At 43.2% G+C, this 19,642-nt stretch overlaps 1 protein-coding gene across 3 annotated transcripts in view; it reads right to left on the reverse strand.

Moving 5' to 3' along the window:
• The window catches only part of Lipc (lipase C, hepatic type), a 131,133-nt gene that overhangs the window by 41,407 nt on the left and 70,084 nt on the right, over positions 1-19,642 (reverse strand). The window lies entirely within an intron of this gene.

The raw sequence follows: 19,642 nt of genomic DNA on the forward strand, positions 1-19,642 counted from the left end.
CACTTTGCGGTTGGACTGAGGAAACACCCTGTACTGATTTACAAAGATCTTTAGAATGTGTTGTGGAGGTGACAAAAATAAGGTCTAGAATGTTATCTAGATACCTTTTGTGGAAGGGTGGGAGGATAAGTCAATGAATTCAAATTTGTTTTTATCTACGTAAAGAAACATTGGAAAGATACAAGATGTTCCCACCAGTGGGAGAATGGGGAGATGGAATGGATGAAAACATTGTGAGGGATAAGACTTTACAAATATAGTCTGTTAGGTATTCTTTTAATCTATAAGCCATGTGAATACTTGCCTCTCTAAAAAAAAATAATTTTAAGCCAGGTGCAGTGGCAGCAACTCGGGAGGCTAAGGCAAGAGGATTGCAAGTTCAAGGCCAGCCTCAGCAATTTAACTAGACCTGTCTCAAATTAAAAATAAAAAGGGCTGGGGATGTAGCTCAGCAGTTCAATTCACAGTGGAGCAACAGGTGCCACTCAGCCTCCCTATCCTCTCAGCTGCTTGCCTAGCTAGATATCTGGACCTCAAGCTTTGAGCTCTACCTTTACTCACCTTGGCCCCAGGGGCTCTTGACTTCTGCTGTGGAATAGCTGATTATTAGGTCAGTCTGTTTCCAAGATTGACCTGAGAGAGCAAAGATGACTCAAGGGGTGATGGTAGCCTTGTAGGGAACTTCCCAGAGAGGAAATTTCCTCTCTGGCAGAACTAGGCCTGGAAGATGACAAAGTGCTTGGAGCCACGGGGAGTCAAGGTGCAAAGAATTCTAAGGAAGGAAGCTGGCATGGAGCTCAGAAGTCCTGTTGCCAGGGCTGTGCTGAAACGCAGTGGTGCCCACTCCGTTGGCTTTGCTTTGGAAGGGGTGCAGAGAGGGGGAGAGAAGCTGGTGCCTCTCAGTCAGGAATCTGTGCTTTATACCCTCCCCAGGGCTTCTTGGAGGCCTTTGAGAAACTGAGGCTTTCGCAGCCATCTGGCCTGGTGTTCATGGAGTGCTAGGAGCAAGCATATTTTAGATGTGTCAAAAGTGACAAATGTTGGAAAGTGCCATTGGCATCTCTGGGAACTCACAGTTCACACTGGCAGCTAAGATGTGCCAGGCTCTTTGGAAGAAATGGAACTCAGGAGGAAATTGGGAAGTCTTTAAAACAAGCAGCTCCTATCTAGTTGTCCCAGACATAAGTGGCTATAATGTGGGCTCTGCTGAGGGACAAAGATCAGTGAAGATGGGGATGGACCTTGGTAATACCTGAGATCTTGGCAGAGGAAATGGCATTCAGAGGGGTTAGCAGAGACAGGAAGGAGCAGGAGCACGTCAAAACAGAAGCAGGCAAGCAGGAACCTGAGGCTGAGTGGCAGAGCTTGCAGATAGCACTCTGTGGCTGCAAAGCCTGGGCCTGTTGGGTGCTGCCTGCCAAGACTAAGCAGGGCAGCAGTCAGAGCCAGTGCAAGGCTGGAGGTGAGCCGGGAGCCTTGGCCCACAGTGAGGCTGGAACAAGGCTCCTGTGTGTCTGGATTTGAAAATGCTCCAGGGATCATGTTACTAGAATTCAACATTGACCCTGAAGGTAGTGCATCCTAAGGGGACAGTGTCTTGGTGTTCTATTTCCAGTGTGGCCTTGTTTGCTTGTAGTGTCACTGGTTCTCTGTCTCTGCATGGAGGTGGCTCATCCCTGGCTACTTGGAAACTGGCATGGGGGATATTGAGGCAGCATCTGGGTGGGATATGTAGGGTCAGGCAGAGAGAATCTCAGGAAGAGAGGAGAATCAGGGACCCTGAATATGGACCACTGGGGTTCTGGGTGCAGGTAGTGGGGCAGGGCCCAGTGGGACAAGCCCAACCAGTCTTTTGAAGAAGGATGAATGCTGCGGGGATGTCAGGGATAGATGGGGAGGCCAGCCCCACCCTGCCTGCCCCAGGTGCCTTCTGCAGAATACACAACAACTCTGTCTTCTGATCATTGTTTGCCACCTCAATCCTGACCCGAACTCCCACAAGCAGGAGAGAAAGAGGGAGAGATGACAGAGTCATAGTCATCTTCTTCATCATCCAGACCCCGATCATGGTCATCCTCATGCCTGGTCTTCTTATATAGCCTATTTAACTGGCTGAGGACTGAACTTGTCCTCCCACCTCCACCTCCAACGGGCTCTGGATGCCTTCCTCATCCAGCTCATGGATCCCTCTTCTTCCAGGCACCGGCTCACCCCTGCTGAGTCCTTTCCCACTCCTCCTTCTTCCTTCCCCTCCTACTGTGGGCGAGTGCAGCTCACTGTAGCGTGAACATGAGCACTGCTTTCCTGCAGGATCTGCTTTGAGCCTGCTCTGTTCATACCCTCCCCACCCTGTAAGGTGCCGCTGCAACCAGAGTTGTCCGGAAGTCCCTGTCTCCAGGCCTTTGCCCTTTCATTTCCTCATATAGAGCCTCTCTTGCCTTCCTGCACATCAGCCCTCAATTTTGAGGAACTAGAGTGTGTGGAAAGCTCTCTTGACAGCTGGTCAGGGGAGGGTCTTTCTCTGTGCCACTCAGGCCCCTGTGTGGACATCTGGGTAGCTCTTTGTTTCTTGGCTCACTTCATGATTATACTATTAGATATACATGTCTTACGCATCTGTGTGCTCCCAGCACCCAGCACACAGCCTGCACAGTGGCGGGCTATTTGCTGAATTCAATTAACAGGATAATTTCATCTTTCTGCCTTCCTAGGGAAAAATTTGTCACAGTGAGCCAATACCAGGAGGAGGGGAACCTTCACTCTTGCACTTTTATTTATTTATTTATTTATTTTTGGGTACCAGGGATCGAACCCAGGGGTGCTTAATTACTGAGCCACATCCAGCCCTTTTTGTATTTTATTTAGAGACAGGTCTCTCTGAGCTGCTCAGGGCCTCCTTAAATTGCTGAGGCTCGCTTTGAACTCGCAATTCTCCTCCTCAGCCTCCCAAGACACTAAGATTTCAAGTGTGGGCCACTGCACCTGACCACTCTTTGACTTTTAATATCCTCAGTCTCCTTCCTGTGGTTCTGAGCCATTGGGCCACTATCACAGCCATCACGGCCTCTTTCTAGCCTTTAGGGATGAGCTGGAAAGAAAGGGACTACAGACAAAAAGAAGGTTCTGGACTTTCTTTGGAACTATAGTTGGTCCTTCTTTTGTTACTTTCCTCAAAGCCCTCCAGACCCAAACAAATTTTCTCTCCTCTTTTCCCTTGTTCAGTAATTTCTCCTTTATTTTAAGCTTTTAAAATTCAGTTTTAAAAAAATTGCCTCTTTGAAGCTTTTCCTGATCCCACACAGTTTCTTGAGATATTAACAGGAATTTTACAGAAAAAGGAGTTTTGTGGCCACATAAAGTTGGGGGTTGTATTAAACAACATTCATCAGGTTTCCTGCTGGCCAGAGAGATCCCCTAGCAGGCTACTGTGTGTTTAAATCTCTAAAAGGGACATATGATATATGGTGGGCTGCAGACTCAATGACTTTGGAGCAAGCTGATCCTCTGCATGTTTTTCCCCCAGGCATTTCTGGGACTGATGTTCCATGGAACACACTTGAAGAAATTCTATTCACAAACAGATTTCCACGGTACCCACATTCTGAAGAACTGCAGTCCCACACTCTTTGTTGGGTATTGTGACCTAAGGCTAGTTCTCACCCCCCTGAGGAAGGCAAGGCCCTTGCGCTTTTGCCTCAGGCCTTTGCTCTTACAATTTCCTTTCCTGAAACCTCTCTCACCTTCCCAAACATCAGCCCCCAACCTTGAGGAACTAGAGTATGCAGATGCAGGAAAACAGAGACGCGATGATGCAGGAAAGGAGAGAACCACGTGATGTCCTGCTGCACTCATCAGAGTCGCTGATTCCCATCCCCCAGAGGTGACCTTTCAAATTTTTGTTGTGTTTCCTTCCAGTCTATTCTGTGCAGACATAAGTCATGCATGATTTTACTTATGGGTTTTCTTAAAGTACATAGGGTCTTTGGTTAAAATCTATGGAATGAATGTAATGGGGCACTTTATAGCCAGTCCCTTCTTTTAATAAATTAGAAAATAAACTGCCCCACAAAGTTAAAACATTTGTCAACCAATTATTGGATGCTGAATCTAAAATCCAGGTTTCTCAACCCTCCTTCTCATGCTCCTTTCACACACTCTTGCATTTATTTATTTCCTCTGACACAGCCAGTTTCCAAAGAGAAAAATAAAAGATAGCAAGAAGCAAATAGCAAAGATACTATGGTGGATCCACTGAGAAGCTGTTGGGGGAAAGGTAAAGTGGAATCCCATCTGCTCTGTTCACTACAGTTCTTCTTACTCTAGGTTTTAGAATGTAAAGAATTGTATGCTAAGGGCAAGGGCTGCCTTGCCAAGAATAACTCAGGAAGAGACACAGTACAATCCCCCGGTCTCCAGTGAAAATGAACTGCTTAATCAAAACCGCTGTGTTCTGTAAATATTCCATATATTGATGAAGAGCTCTGCAAATAGGGGCAGCTCCTAAGTAAGCCTCACAGAGAACCCAGGAGGACCTAAAGGAGACAGAGAATAATAGTGGATGTTGCCCTGTTGATGGTTGGGGTGGGGCACTTGCAGAGGAGGGGACTTGGCTGAGCCATCAAACACCACCCACGTGCACCCTGCACTCAATGCAGTGGCAGGTGAGCTGGAGGGTGCAACACAGGGATTCTGAAGCTCCTCTCACAAACTTTTGTTTGCCTGACTGGTTAGCAGAGTGGCTTCTTTAATTATAATGATGCTCATGCTTACCATGCACTTCCTGTCTGCCCTGCACAGTTCATTAACTGTCTCACAAAACACAGGGCTGGGGCTCACACCCAGGCAGTTTGGCTCCAGAGTCAACATTCTTTTTTAAGGGGATGAAGTTCATTTATTTATAAGAAGTATAATTCACACACAGGATGGGGCACAAATCCTAAATGAACAGATCTGTAGGCTTTTACATACACTTTTTTTTTTTTTTTTTACATTTATTTTTTAGTATTTGGCGGACACAACATCTTTGTATGTGGTGCTGAGAATCGAACCCGGGCCGCACGCATGCCAGGCGAGCGCGCTACCGTTTGAGCCACATCCCCAGCCCATCTTTTTTTTTTTTTTTAAGAGAGAGTGAGAGATAGAGAAGGAGAGAGAGAGAGAGAGAGAATTTTTAATATTTATTTATTTATTTTTTAGTTTTTCAGCAGACACAACATCTTTGTACGTGGTGCTGAGGATCGAACCCGGGCCGATGCCAGGCGAGCGCACTACCGCTTGAGCCACATCCCCAGCCCTTTTACATACACTTCTAACCAATATAACTGCCACCAAGATCACCTCAGAGAACATTTTCATATCCAGAGGGCTCCTGCAACCTATGTCCACCATAAGCCATAACCGCTCTCTGACTTTCATCACCTTGGATTCATTTTGCCTGTTCTTTTTTTTTGGTACTGGGGATTAAAACCAGGGGCACTTAACCACTGAGCCACATCCCCAGCCCTTTTATAATATTTTGTTTAGAGATAGGGTAAGTTGCTCAGGGTCTCACTAAGTTGCTGAGGCTAGCTTTGAACTCACGATCCTCCTGCATCAGTCTCCTGAGCCTGGGATTACAGGGTGCACCAGCACCCAGATCACTTTGTCTGTTCTTGAGCTTCATGTGAGTGAATTCACATAATAGGTGTTCTTTTGTGCCTGACTCCTCTTAACTCAGTACCATGTGAGGCTCAACCATAGTGTTGCATGTACAGAGCCCGAATCTTAACTGTTGTACCATATTGCTTCTCACCAACTCACTCCATACTGCCTTCCAGAAACTTCTCTCTGGAAAGTGTTTTGGTTGATGCAGAGTTGGCTGAACTTGAGTAGGTGGAGGAGGTGGAGAAGGGTTGTTGCAGAGTTGGCTGAACTTGAGTAGGTGGAGGAACTTACCACGAAGGGTAAGTTCAGAGGAGGGTCAAGAAGAGAACTTTTTAGGGCTGGGGTTATGGCTCAGCAGTAGAGCACTCACCTAAGCATGTTCGAGGCCCTGGGTTCAATCCTCAGCACCACATAAAAATAAATAAAATAAAGGTATTGCGTCCAACTACAACTAAAAAATAAATATTAAAAAAAAGAAAAAACTTTTTAGATGAATGCCTGTACTGCACACCTCTGCCTCTCCTTGTCAGGTTCCCTAGTCCCAGACTCACGGGCATGAGCACAAGTTGCTCTTTTCTTTTTGTTCTCCTTGCACAGAACCGACTTCATCACTGCCGCTCTCTTAAACATGTGGAGAGCATTCTCAATCATTATCGGGGGTGGTGATTTTCAACCTAATGAGGAATTAGCTGCCTCCTTTTCACCCTAGGGACATTTGGCAACATAGCAATATCTAGAGATATTTTTAGTTGTCAAAAGTGGGGCAAGTGGGGTGCTACTGGCATCTAGTGGGTAGAGGCCCAGGGTGCTGCTAGACATCCTACAATGCACAGAACAACCCCACCCCCAGCAAAGAATGATCTAGTCCTGCATGTCAGTCATGCTGTTATTGAGAAACCTTGGTCATGGCCAACACCAGGAAGTTGGTGGTTGTTTCTTTTTCTGATAGAGGAAGGAAGGCAGGGTGGGATGAAAAGCTCTTTCACCCTGGAGTTAGAAGACCTGGCTTCAGAGCCCACTCTGCTACCTACTAGTTGTCTGAGCTTGTTCAAGCCACCCAACCTGTGCAGGCTTATTTCCTCATCTGTTACCAGGGAGCTGAGATACCTACCTCTCTACTTACAGGCCTGTTGTTAAGATTGCAAGTGAGGATGTCAGCGGAAAATCTTAGAAATGCTTATGTGTGCACTGTTTTATTTGATAGTGACAGCAAATCAAGTTTATATGGGTGTTTCTGTGTCTAATGTTACTGGGGAGAATAGTTTCAGCAGGATTTGTTTCCCTGTGTCCCATTTCCAGGGTCAGAGTCTCATTCTCCCATTTGTGTGGGAAAGGAACTCATACATAATGTGTGTTTCCTGGAACTGTGGGTTCAAACATCCCTGCAATTCTCTGAGGCTGCAATTCTTGACACTGGAACTTTTGGTTTAGAAATTCTTTTAGATTCTCAGGGAGATTTCAGTCTAGGAGAGCAAGATTTTTTTTTTTTTTTTTTTGGTGCTGAATCTTGTGTTTGATTTTTGTTACATAAAAGGTTTAAGACTCTAGACCCTTCTGAGTGAGGATATGTAAGGTTGTGATGACTAGTCTAAAAGAACATCATGAAATCCAGTGTGCTATGCCTGGTCACATAGACCAGGGGACAACTCTCCGGAAGAGGCAAGAACCTAGTACTGTGCATGGCTGGTGCAAAAACAGTGTTGGGTATTTATAAAAAACATTGGGGAACTTGGTTCTGTGAGTAAATGAGAGGATGAGGTGAGGCTGTAAATAGCTCTACTTGACGGTTGCTGAGACTTAGCAATGAATAGTGTGGGACAGGGATATTATGTCATCACATCGTAACTATTAACAACAGGAGCATTGTTGTTCAGAATCTGGGGACAAATTAGCAGTGGACTAAAAGCTATTCTGATCCAACTGAACGAAATTTCAAAGCAAGCCTCAAAGGAACCAAACTGTTTCCAAGTAAATTTGATAGGACTGAGGTGGGCTTAATCCTTTGAAGTGAGCCACCCCAAATTCTAGTACCCAGAAGTGGGTTACAGAGGACTTCTGCCTCCAGCCAGGATGGAACGCCAGTGCTCACATTAATCTTCTCACTTTGACAATGGGACAATATACATGAGAGGTGTCATGTCTGTTAGACTCATCTTTGTTCCTTTGTATGCAATGTGACTTTTTACTCTGATTTCTTTTAAGATTTTCTTTTTATCACTGGTTTTAAGCAATTTGATGATTCTGTGACTTGATGTGGTTTCCTTCATGTTTCTTCCACTTCAAGGATCAGCGGGCTTCTTAGATCTAGATAGTTTTCATTAGATTTAGAGGCTTTTCTCCCATGAATTTTTTCACATACTTTTTTCCTGTCCTCTCTTTGGAATCTCCCATTAACACATGTGTAAGCTCTCTTAAAATTGCCCTCCCCCCACACCCTGTTGCTCTGTTAATTGCTTTTTGTCTTTTCTCCCTGCATCTTAGTTTCTGTTGTGATGCCTTCAACTTTACTAAGCTTTTCCTCTGCAATGTCCAATCTGCTATTAGTCCCATTCGATGTATACTGTTCACCTTAGATAACTCTTTTTTACCAGTCTCTAGAAGTTTAATGTAGATATTTATATATTTCTTAACATGCTTACTCTTTCCTGTACTTTTTTGAACATATGGAATATAGTCACTAGACCTCTTGTAGTGTTTTGTTTGTTGATTTTATCATATGTATCATTTCTAGCCAGGTTTCAATTGATTGATTTATCTCTTCATTATGGGTTGTATTTGCCCCCTTCTTTGTATGTATGGTGATTTTTAATTAGAGATTAGATATTGTGGATCTTAGCTTCTTGGGACTAGGTTTTCTTGCATTATCTCGAGTATTCTTTAGCTTTGTTCTGGGACGCAGTTAAGTTACCCAAGAACAGTTTGATCCTTTGGAGGCTGGCTTTATAACTTTGGTAGGTGGCACTAGAATAGCTTTTAGTCTAAGGCTAATTTGCCCTACTTCTGAGGTGCTTGCTTTCTGAGTACCCCAGCCTATGACCCACATTTACAAATTTTCTTCACTCAGATGATGGGGACACACGCTCTTTCCAGCCCTATGGTGAGGGCCAGGGGGTCGTTTCATCTGCTCCTTTCACATGGGTCTTTGCCTGGGTAGTTTCATCACATGGCTGTACTAATCTCTACTCGACTGAAGAAGCAGGGGGACTCTGCAGGTCTCTGAAGCTCTCTCTCCTCCAGTTCTCTCCTTTGTCATCTCTGAACTCCAGGCTGTTTCCTACTCCAGTGGAAGAGGCTTGTGGAAACTCTCCAGGTTGCAAACTGGAGCACTTGGAGAGCTTTTCTCATTTATTTTTCCCATCTCAAGATCACTGTCCTGTGCTGAAACTGGTTTATTGAAAACATCCCTCCAGAAAACCCAGACAGTGTGAACTCTTTTATTTTCAATCAAAGGTGTGCAGCAAGTCCCATGGCTTTGGGGTCAAGTAAAACCTGGTAGGTATTGAAACAAACACATCCTAGAACCTAGCTCAGTGTCAGCAAGAAAGAAGAAGCATGGACATGCGGTGGTCACATGAAGATGATAGTCCTGTGCCCACACTTGTGAGAGAATGGGAAGTGAGAAGAGAAAGAGTGGCAGAAAATTTTACAGCCATGTCAAGTGGGTCCTACCAAAATAGGTCCATGCTCCAGACACATTAAATATATTATTTTCCTTAGCATATGTCCTCACTCTGCTGTCCCTTGTTCAATGAATGATGCCTCAAGCTATGAACTTCAGGCACCCTTGACCCCTGTACCTCTTTCACCCACTTCTAGTCTGTTTCTAAACTCCACTGATTTTTGTTTCCAGAATGCCTTCCAGTTTGCTTTTCTTTTTCCAGTTCTAATTCAGGCCTCATGACCTCTCACAAACTCATATTTGACATTGGGGAAATCACATCACTCCTCTGGGTCTGAGTTGGCCCTTTATAGAAGAAGGGTATTGGCTAATGATCTCCCAAGGCTCTTTTTGCTTTTAAAGTCTAGGTTTCAGTGATATTTCAGGGCATATATGTATAGATCTCTTTTATTTCACACTAATAAAGCTTGATTCTGATGTGGTTATATCCAGAGAGGTACAGGTTAGAAGTTATAGATGTGCCCTGCACATGATAGCTTCTCTACAAAGTTTGCTGGATGAAAAAGTGAGAGTCCAAAGTAAAATAAAAAAAGCAACAAACAGACAAAAAGCCCCCAACCGAACCCCAGTAGCTATTGTCTGCAGTAGGCTGACACCTCCTCAGAACTGTTCACATCCTAATCCTCAGAACTTAAGTGGCAAAAGGGGCGGTGCAGATGTGCTCAAGTTAAGGGTCTCAAGATGGAGAAGTTACTCTGGATATCTGGATGGGCCCAATGTCATTACAAAGGTCCTCCTCATAAGAAAGTGGTAGGACAGTTAGAGAAATTGGAAGGTGCTACACTGCTGGAATTGAAGATGGAGGAAAGGCCGCAAGCCAAGGAATGTGGGCAGCCTCCAGAGGAGGAAAGAAGCAAGGAAAGGATTATCCTAGAGTCTCCACAGGCACAAAGCCCTGGTGACACCTTGGTTTTAGAATTTTTGACTTCCAGGACAGTAAGATAATGATGTTTTACATCAGTAAATTTGTATTACTTTGTTAAAGAAGCAGCAGGAAACAAATGCACACTCTTATTTCCTTATTAACTTCTTACATTTATCAAGGTAGATATTTGATTTTTGAGGACCTCTGTTTTACTTCCCATCAAAGAGAGTTAAAAATATTTCTCCTAGGGTCCAGGCCCAGTGCACACAACTGTAATCCCACCAGCTCAGGAGGTTGAGACAGGAAGATCTCAAGTTTAGGTTCAGCCTCAGCAACTTAGTGAGACCCTGTCTCAAAATAAAAAAATAAAAAGGGCTGGGGATGTGGCTTAGTGGTTAAGCACTCCTGTGTTCAACCCCAGTAGAACACATACATACACACACACACATATACATATTTTTCCTATGTGAGGTAGAGGTAAATTTATTTCATGTAAGTACGATTATACGATTATGTCAAAATGAACCTCAATATTATATATAACTACAATGCACTAATAAAAACAAAAAAAAATTTACCAAAAACACAGTATGTGCCAGGCACAGTGAGAAATGTCTAGATGTTTGACTGGAAGATTATAGTGATCATGATGACAACATTTCACAGGTTTAAAAATGTACATAATATTTCTTATAACAGGAGGGTATTATAGTGGAGTTTAGATATTTCCTCCATCAAACCTCTTAAATTTATGGTTTTTTAAAACAGCCTGAAACCCCATCCTAAAGCAGATGGATTTTAAAACAATGCAATGGTACATAAAACTATTTGAAATAATGGACGGTGTTACTTGTAATGGCACCACTAGGACTACTCTGACTACTTGTAGTACTTCTAAATGCTGCTTGATGCCTTTCAGGCACAGTTTCATTCAAACCTCTAAATGGTCTCATGCAACAGAGATCACCATGCACCTTTAGTAGATGGAACACCAAGGCTGAGAAGGTCCAGAAGGTCTCTTAGAGTCACACCACCTGGAAGTGGAGGGGCTGGACTGCCGTGGGACTCTGAACAGGCGCCCTTGTTCATCTGTTTCACTGGTGATTATACACTTTATGTAAATGTGACCATGATGATGATGGTGATTGCTGTACCACTCTGTTATTACCCTCTCCTCAGGCCTCTTTCCCGTAACACCATCTGATTGCTTCACTCATCATATTCCTGCCTGTCACCAGCTTGTCACAGAAGTGATTGAAATGCTTCTAATTCAGCATTATGACTTCCTGGCTGGGCAGAGTTGGCAAAGACTGAGGAGATGTTTGTTTATCTGTGAGCAAATGGCTGGAGGTTTGGAAACGCCCCTCCAACTGCACCGAGAGACAGGCAGTTTTGCATATGGTGAGGAGAGGTCTGGTGCCCTCATCCACTAGTGAATGGAGCCAGGACTAGACACTCCAGATTCCCAGCAGCACAAAAGTTAATTAAAGGGGCTTCTTTCTGGGGGCTGTGTCACTAGAATGCTAGAATGCCTTATCCATCATTCCTCCTCTCTCTTTTTTTTTTCATTTTATTATTGCATTATAATTTTACATAACTGTGGGGCCTTTCCCCCCTCCTTTTTTTTTTTAATAAAATGAGGCACATGATGATTGTTGGTTTCCAATCCTTGTTCCCTGTCTTTAATTTACTTGCTTCCTCTTCCCTTTTCCTTTCCCCACCTTTGATGTTTAGCATTTCCCCCCATTGTTCTTCTGAGAGCTGTTTGTTTTCAAGGGCTTGGCTGGGCTCATAGGCGTTAGGGCCAACGAGGCCAGCTCTGCATGAGCCACACTTCCGCCAGCACACAGGAGCGGTCTGCTTTGAAGGCTGTTGAGGATATTTGGATTAATAACATTTGTTCTAGTATTTTTCTCTCATTTTTGATCATCAAAGAGCTCAGAAAGTTTTGAGCTGGTGCAGTGTCTTCTCGTTTGTCCTTGGGAGCAAGTGTCTGGAACAGGGTTGCTCTAAAAATGTTTTCGGAGTGAAGCCTCGTTTAATGGGGCAGGCTGCAAATTCACATCAAGGGAGTGTCATCTTTCAAAACAGCTTCTTGGCAGAAAAAGATGTGGAATTTTAGAGAAGTCTGAATCTGTTAAGCTTCCATTAAATGAACTCCTTGATTCCCAGACTGTGCTGCCTAGAATCTGGGGACCCTGGGCCGTGAATAATTGACTTCCTTGGTGGCAGGATGCCTCAGAAAGGTCAAGCATCCTTTGGGATGAAATATTCATCAGTTTGGAGGAGATTTTTACTTTTCTGAGTTGCTCTCTCCTTTTCTAGGCACTCTTATTTTATTTATTTGTTTATTTCTGTTGGTGTTTTGTGTTTTGATTAGTCTAATGGCACTGAAAGACAGAGCTTTTGTATTGGGGTGGAGGATATTTGTGGAACAACCCTGATTGTGATAGGGCATCCTGTCATAGCTGTCTTGCTTCCTCACGTTGACTGTATGTAAGTTGAGGACAGTGGCCAGGATCTTACCTCCACTTCACCCCTGCCTTGCCTCACACATCATAACCAGGGCAGCTGATGACCAGCCTGTCTTTGGTACCTAATCGTGGGGCACACACATCTGCTAAGGCTTGTCACCATGACCAGGTCAAGATGGGATGGGACTGTTCTGAGACTCCATCTGCCTCCTTAAAAGACTTGGAGCTAGGCTAGGGATATGGCTCAAGCGGTAGCGCGCTCGCCTGGCATGTGTGCGGCCTGGGTTCGATCCTCAGCACCATATACAAACAAAGATGTTGTGTCCACCGAAAACTAAAAAATAAAAAAAAATAATAAAATAAAAAAGACTTGGAGCTAGAGAAATCACCTTGTGGGCTTTGATCCCAGGGGCTTTTCCAAGAAGACTAGCATGGGACATTCTCCTTCCTTTCCAACATTTATCCTGGGTCAAAGGCCTGTCCTCATTTTTCATGTGTATTCCTGCCTTTGACTTGGATGGTTTTTTTTCTCTTAAAAAATGAACAACAAGGGGCTGGGGATGTGGCTCAAGTGGTGGCGCGTTCGCCTGGCATGCGTGCGGCCCGGGTTCGATCCTCAGCACCACATACAAACAAAGATGTTGTGTCCTCTGAAAACTAAAAAATAAATATTAAAATTCTCTCTCTAAAAAAAAAAAGAACAACAAAAAAGCTCATAACAACAACAACGCCAAAAACTGAAACCAAACATTTTTATTGAATTCAAAAAGGACAAAATGTTTATTGAAGCAACCTTTAAAAATAGAAAAACCCCATTAAAACATAAAGAAAAACAACCAAAATTAAATGCAATGCCATAGTCAGAGATGACCATTGCATTATGGTTTCTTTCTAGTTTTAAAAATGTGGTATGTGTCTACACGTGTTTATATGAGTTAAAATGTGTTTGTGTGTGTGTGTGTGTGTGTATCTCATTTAGAGTCCTGATTTTATAACTTATAATGTCTTGGACATTCGTACATGACATCAACAATTAGTTTTGATGGCCACAGAGAATTTCAATGTATGGTTATAGCAGAATTACCTGGCAATTGTCTACTGTAGTAATTTAAATTGCATCCACTTTTTTAAAAATATAAACAACACTGTGATGCAATCCTATTCATAGATCACAGATTAATACTTTATTAAATGCATTCCTGGAAGTGGATTTATGAGTTTTAGTGATGTATTTTTGGTTGCCCATTAGCTCCAATCTAGCCTTTGCTAATGCAAACCAACAGTGGAGTACCCTTGTCCTTACCAGCTAGACCCTTAGTTCTCCCCAAAGAACCTGCCTAGGACCCACTCCTTGGGCCATTGGTATTTATTATTAGTCATCCTGCAGCCCCTGCCTCAATCTCTGGAGAGCCCATGCTAGATCCAATGGGATGAGTCATTGCTTGCCTCTCCTTGAGTCAGGGCCTTCCATTTAGTAAGAATGCTTTCAGGTGGAGCACAGAAACAGAAGGGAGGAGAAAGGACCGAAGGATAGCTCTGAGTTGAATCAATAGATGAGAAGTTTTAGTTAGAAACGCTCCAGAATTACAAAAGACCATGGATGACCATATACTTTGTATTTTTCACCATTTCAGGTAGTGCAGAGAAAAAACAGTGTGGAATCAGGAGTTCTGCAGCTGGGTGACCTTGGGGAAGTCCCTTTAGCTATCCGAGCCCCAGTCTCTTCATTTATAAAGTAAACACAATAATGTCATCTTTCAGGTGTGGTTGCTGAGATGCTGAAATGCATAGTATGCCAGCACTTGGCAAGGTATAGTCTTGTGTTCCTTAATGAACAGAACATGTTCTCAGGTGATTTTGTTATCATGAAAACATCATAGACTGTACTTACACAAACCTAGATGGTATAGCCTACTGCACACCTAGGCTGTATGCTATATGTATATTTGCATATGTCCTACTGCCTATTGCTCCTAGGGCCATTGTGGAAAAAGTAATGTGAGATTAAATCAAGCACAAAAGAACATGATGTGATCAAGACATGGTAAACGTGAGCTGTAGCAGCCTGCTGCCTGTGCAGCATGATACACTATTTTATAGTAAACCTTCATTTTAAATAAGTAGGAGATACTTGAAAGTAACAATAAAAGTATGTTATAGTAAATACAGAAACCAGTAACAGTCATTTCTCTTCATTATCAAGTATTACATATGACATTTATACAACTGGCAATATAGTAGGTTTGCTTATAACAGCATCCTATTGTGCTATGGTGTAACTGGGTGATAGGAATTTTTCAGCTCCATTATAGCAGTATAATCTTTTTTTTTTTTGCACCGGGGATTGAGCCCAGGGGCACTTTACCATTGAGATATATCCCCAGTCCTTTAAAAATAATTTAAATTTGAGACAGGGTCTTGTTTAGTTGGTGAGGTCCTCACTAAGTTGTTGAGGCTGGCTTTAAACTTGTGATCCTCCTGCCTCAGCCTCCCATGTCACTGGGATTACAGGCCTGTGCCACCATGCCCAGCTCTCCATTATAATCTTATGGGACCACAGTGGCAAATGAGGCCTGTAATCCCAGAGACAGTGTTGATTGAAATGTCACTATGCAGGGCACAATTGGATATAGGCGGGAAGTGCTGTTATTCTTACCACCTCATCTGAAGTGTCAGGCATCATTCAGCAGAGGCATTCTTGCTGAATTTCATTCTTGCTGAATTTCAGGACAGCCACCTGTGACCTCTGGGCCTCTGAGTTTGGACCTGCCTGGTACAGATCAGCAGAAACTAGACTAAAGGGCATAAGTAAAAACATGCATTTCCTTTCTAGATGCTTGTAGCATAGTCAAGTCTGTAGACGCTAAGGTTTCTGGTGAGGGTATGTGTTTCCAGGTATGTTACCCACTGACCTGTGACCTTTGCCAAATCATCCAACCAAACGATTGAATCTAAGCCTCAATTTCCTCATCTGTGAAATGGAGTGAATGGCATTTTAGCACTCTGTAGAATTTACCCAGATGTCCTGTGGAGGCAGAGCCAAGTTAGAGGAAAAAAAGATCAATGGGAAAATCTCCTATTGTTCAAGTGCTGACCATGTGCCAGGTATTCTATAAATGCATTCTCCATTCATTGACTGATTTGTGTATGTGTGTTTGTGTGTGTGTGTATTTCTTTTTAAAAACTTACTATGTTCTGGGCTAGATGCAGTGCTCATGGCCTTATAACAATGCCCTATATTAAATAAAAATCTAGTAAAATCTGTAGGGCGGTGCCTGGCATATGGAGGGTTCAGTTTTCTGTTATTTTGCACACTTGCAGCTTGAAGAAGCCAATGTCAGTCTTTCTGTGGTTGGGACAGTAGGGAGATCCAGGGAAAGCTGCAGGGCCTTCGTCCCTCTCTGATGAGAATGCTGCTGGGCAAGAGGCCGTCCTTTGTAGGAAAGCTGTTCTCTTAGCTTTTGAAAACTTTGCCCAAACTGCAGCCAAAGCCTGGCTGGGGCTGGAGCTGGAGCATGATGACACCTGAGGGTTCAAAGGGAGCCTCTGGTTCTGCTCTCTCCGGGGCCAATGGGTTTTCACACGCTATGGGCACATCTTTCTGCTGCTTGGCTGTGGATTATTTGGCTGGGATAAAATTTAAAAGTGCCAGCAAAGCTTCTGGTTAGAAAGCTGTAGGGGTTGTGAGCCAAGAGAGTGGTGCCTGTCCTCTGTGTGGCATGTGTGGCTGTTCGACGGAGGAAGGGCCAGGTTGGAAGACTGAGATATAATAAAGTGCCCACAGTGAGGGCTGCTGGGAGCCTAGTGCTCTGCACAGTCATTTCAGTCCCCACACTGTCTTGCGCCAGAGGCATTAGCACTTCACGGTAACATACGGAGGGGCAGAGGCTCAGAGACTTGCTCAGTGTCCTGCAGCAGGGGAATTAGGATTCAAACTCAGGCCTGTCTGATTGCAGTCACATCTGTGAGCTTTGATGGTGTGTGACTATTCAGTGTTAGTCAGTGCTATTTCTTAGAGCAAATATTTGAGTCAGTCTATCTGGGGATGGTCACCTAGTTGGTGAATTGTTCAGGAGTCTTCTAGTTCTTTATTTCTCTCCTGATGTCCTAGTGGTCATTTCACTCTGTATCACCAACCACTGAGATTGGATCTCCTCAGGCCTTTTATGTGAATATGCTAGTAAGGATGGTGAGTAGAGTGGGTGACATGGCTTACAGTGCAGGACTGGCCTTGCACCATATAAAATAAAATAAACACAATAATTTCATGTTCCAGGTAGGGTTGTTGAGTTGCTGAAATGCATTGATGCTGAAATGCATATTGATTATATTCAATTATATTTATAATCGATTATATTCAATTATATTTAGTTAGCATGTTATGGAGGTGGTCAAGAGCCGTGGGGAGTATGGTTAACAGGCGACCCTCGTCTGGCAGTCGTTTAGGATCTCCTTAGGCAGCAGACAGCCACCTCAGGATTAGGCATGAGTAGCCTGGCCATCTTGACCTCATGTGGGAGAACTCTTCAGGCTGCTTCAGGTCTGGAGCCTGCTGGGCCTGTGCTCTAGATTGGACTCCTCCCTCTGCTCACCCTTCACAGGTGTGGACCCCAAGGCATCCCCCAGGAAGCCTCCTGCCCACTACACACTCTGTCTTGCACCTGCGTCCCAGAGAATTCAAACTGCATCACCCCCTAAAGAAGGTCCCACAGCCATTCTAATGGCTACTGTGACTTGAAGTCACAGTATTTATCCCCCCCCCTACGGTTATTTGCTACTGAATTTTTTTAATGGGCGGTGATGCCAATACACATTGCTTTAACAGGAATAATTAAAATATATTTGACTCCACATATTTATCAGGATGAGATATAATAAATATTTTCAGAAATTTAAAGTTATTTTTATTATAATGTTTGCCATGGGTCTGATTAGCTACGTGCATGACTGGCTTGTGACCTTGTGGTGTGTTTCCTGTGCTTCTAGGTAGGCCAGTGCTTCAAAGGCAGTGGTAAAACCCTCTCTGAACACATGGAACTTTTCAGCCCCAGGGCCTTTCACTAATGGTTGCCTCTGACTGCCTGGAATGTTCTTTTGACTCTTGCCAGGTCTGGCTTCTCCTTGAATTCTCCTCAGGGAGAACTTTCTTGGCCCCTCTATGTACTTTAGGTTCTTCTCTTATTCCCCACCATTGGCATTTTCTTTGCTGTCTCATGACACCTTTGGGACCTTGTCATGATTTTCTGTTTTGCTGACTTGTTTATTACAGTATATCACTGAATCTAATATGCCCTGGATAGATGATGATATGCCATTGTTATTTATACCACTGAAAAGGAAAAAAGAGAGCTACAAATTAAACAGTGACATGACATCTTAATGATAGTCCTGTGTCACGCATGAATCGGTCACAGTAGCTTCTCATTGTTTGGAGATTTCTTTTATCCACTTTGAGGGTTTGGCAGTTTCTGTAGTGTCTGTTGCTTTGCTCAGAGCATGATGGACAATCCTTTTATACATGCATCAGTAAAGTTAGACTTCTTAAGTTGTGGTTTATCTTTCCATAAAATGCTTGCTTGTTTTTGTAAGAAAATATGGGATGGCAGTCACTCTTCTAGTGTGAATATCAGATTTAGTCCTTACCTCTTCTCCAGGGATTTTTTTGTTTGTTTGTTTGTGTGTATATGTGCAATGTATAGGCTAGTCTTTTCAAAAACATTTTAACTGGCAATTAAACTTAACCTAGGCAGTACCATTCAACAACTCCCGTGACTCAGTTGACATGGTGACAAGATAAATACTTTTGATCATCATCACAACCATGACTTATCAATGGCATTTGTAAGATATAAACCCATTTCAAAGATATTAAATACGAACAAAAGCGTGCTCTAGAATTGATAAAATATGGTATCTGTGTTCTTGTCAGGGAGCTGAGTCCTTGTCAGTTGTGTCTGCCACAGTGTGCCCGGCACCTGGCACAATGCTGGTATTCAGAAGGATCTCGATAAATATGTGTCAAATGAATGGAGGGATCTATGTAATTCTGCACATGTACATTTTATTAACTGTGGGGCTGATTAAAGTCTTATGGAAATAAAATAGTAAATGGATTTTGCTGTTTCTAAAAACTCCCTTGTTCTACATTAGTTTAATTGGTGATACCAATTGTAAGGTCACATGTTTTAACTGTTCAATATAACAACAGATCCGCATGGATAGAATCCTCATCAGATTATGAATAACACTTGTGTGTTATTCAACTTTTGGCCCAAGGCCCAATGGGGAAGAAAAGGTACCAAGGAAGCGGGGACTAAGGAGAACCTCCTTGGAAACAACTTCAGTCTTCAAGGACTGTCCCTCAGCCCTTGGCACTGTGTTTGGGGATGAATAATTTTATTTTAGAGTAAAGTTGATACACCAACTGTTCCCATATTGTCTAATTCATTTACTTCAATACTAATAAAGGGAGTGGGAATTGGCTTGTAAGGAAGGCAAGAAGCCTTCTTGGACTAAGAAAGGCCTTTTTTATTTGATCAAAGTATGTGGTTAAGGATCTCCCCATCCCCACAATGACTACAGAGCAATTAGTAGAACTCACTGAAACACGTGTTCCCGTCACTTGTCATAAAAGAAACTGGGCTGGGCTAACTATTGCTTTGGGGATGATCAGCTTCATTTGACTACATATTTTTCAGTGCCTGGTAGACTCTGGATTTAAGAATTGCTGTTCAATTGCCTTTTGTACATTCAAGAATTATAGGAGCTAAAATTTGTCCTGGGGACCTCTCTCCCTTTTTTTCCAAGAGGGATCACTTTAGTGAGTCTTTTTCGTTATTTAAAGTAAGGCAAGTACTCATACTTTTTTTAGTGGGGGTAGGGATAGGGGGGTGGGAAGCCCTGATTCAAAGAAGCAATTCAAACATAGAAATGTCACAAAATTTGTATGCAAATGACAGATCACATTGCAAGAACAGGGAT

Source organism: Marmota marmota, unplaced genomic scaffold (genome assembly GCF_001458135.2).
Source record: "Marmota marmota marmota unplaced genomic scaffold, marMar, whole genome shotgun sequence".
Taxonomy (NCBI): Eukaryota; Metazoa; Chordata; class Mammalia; order Rodentia; family Sciuridae; genus Marmota; species Marmota marmota.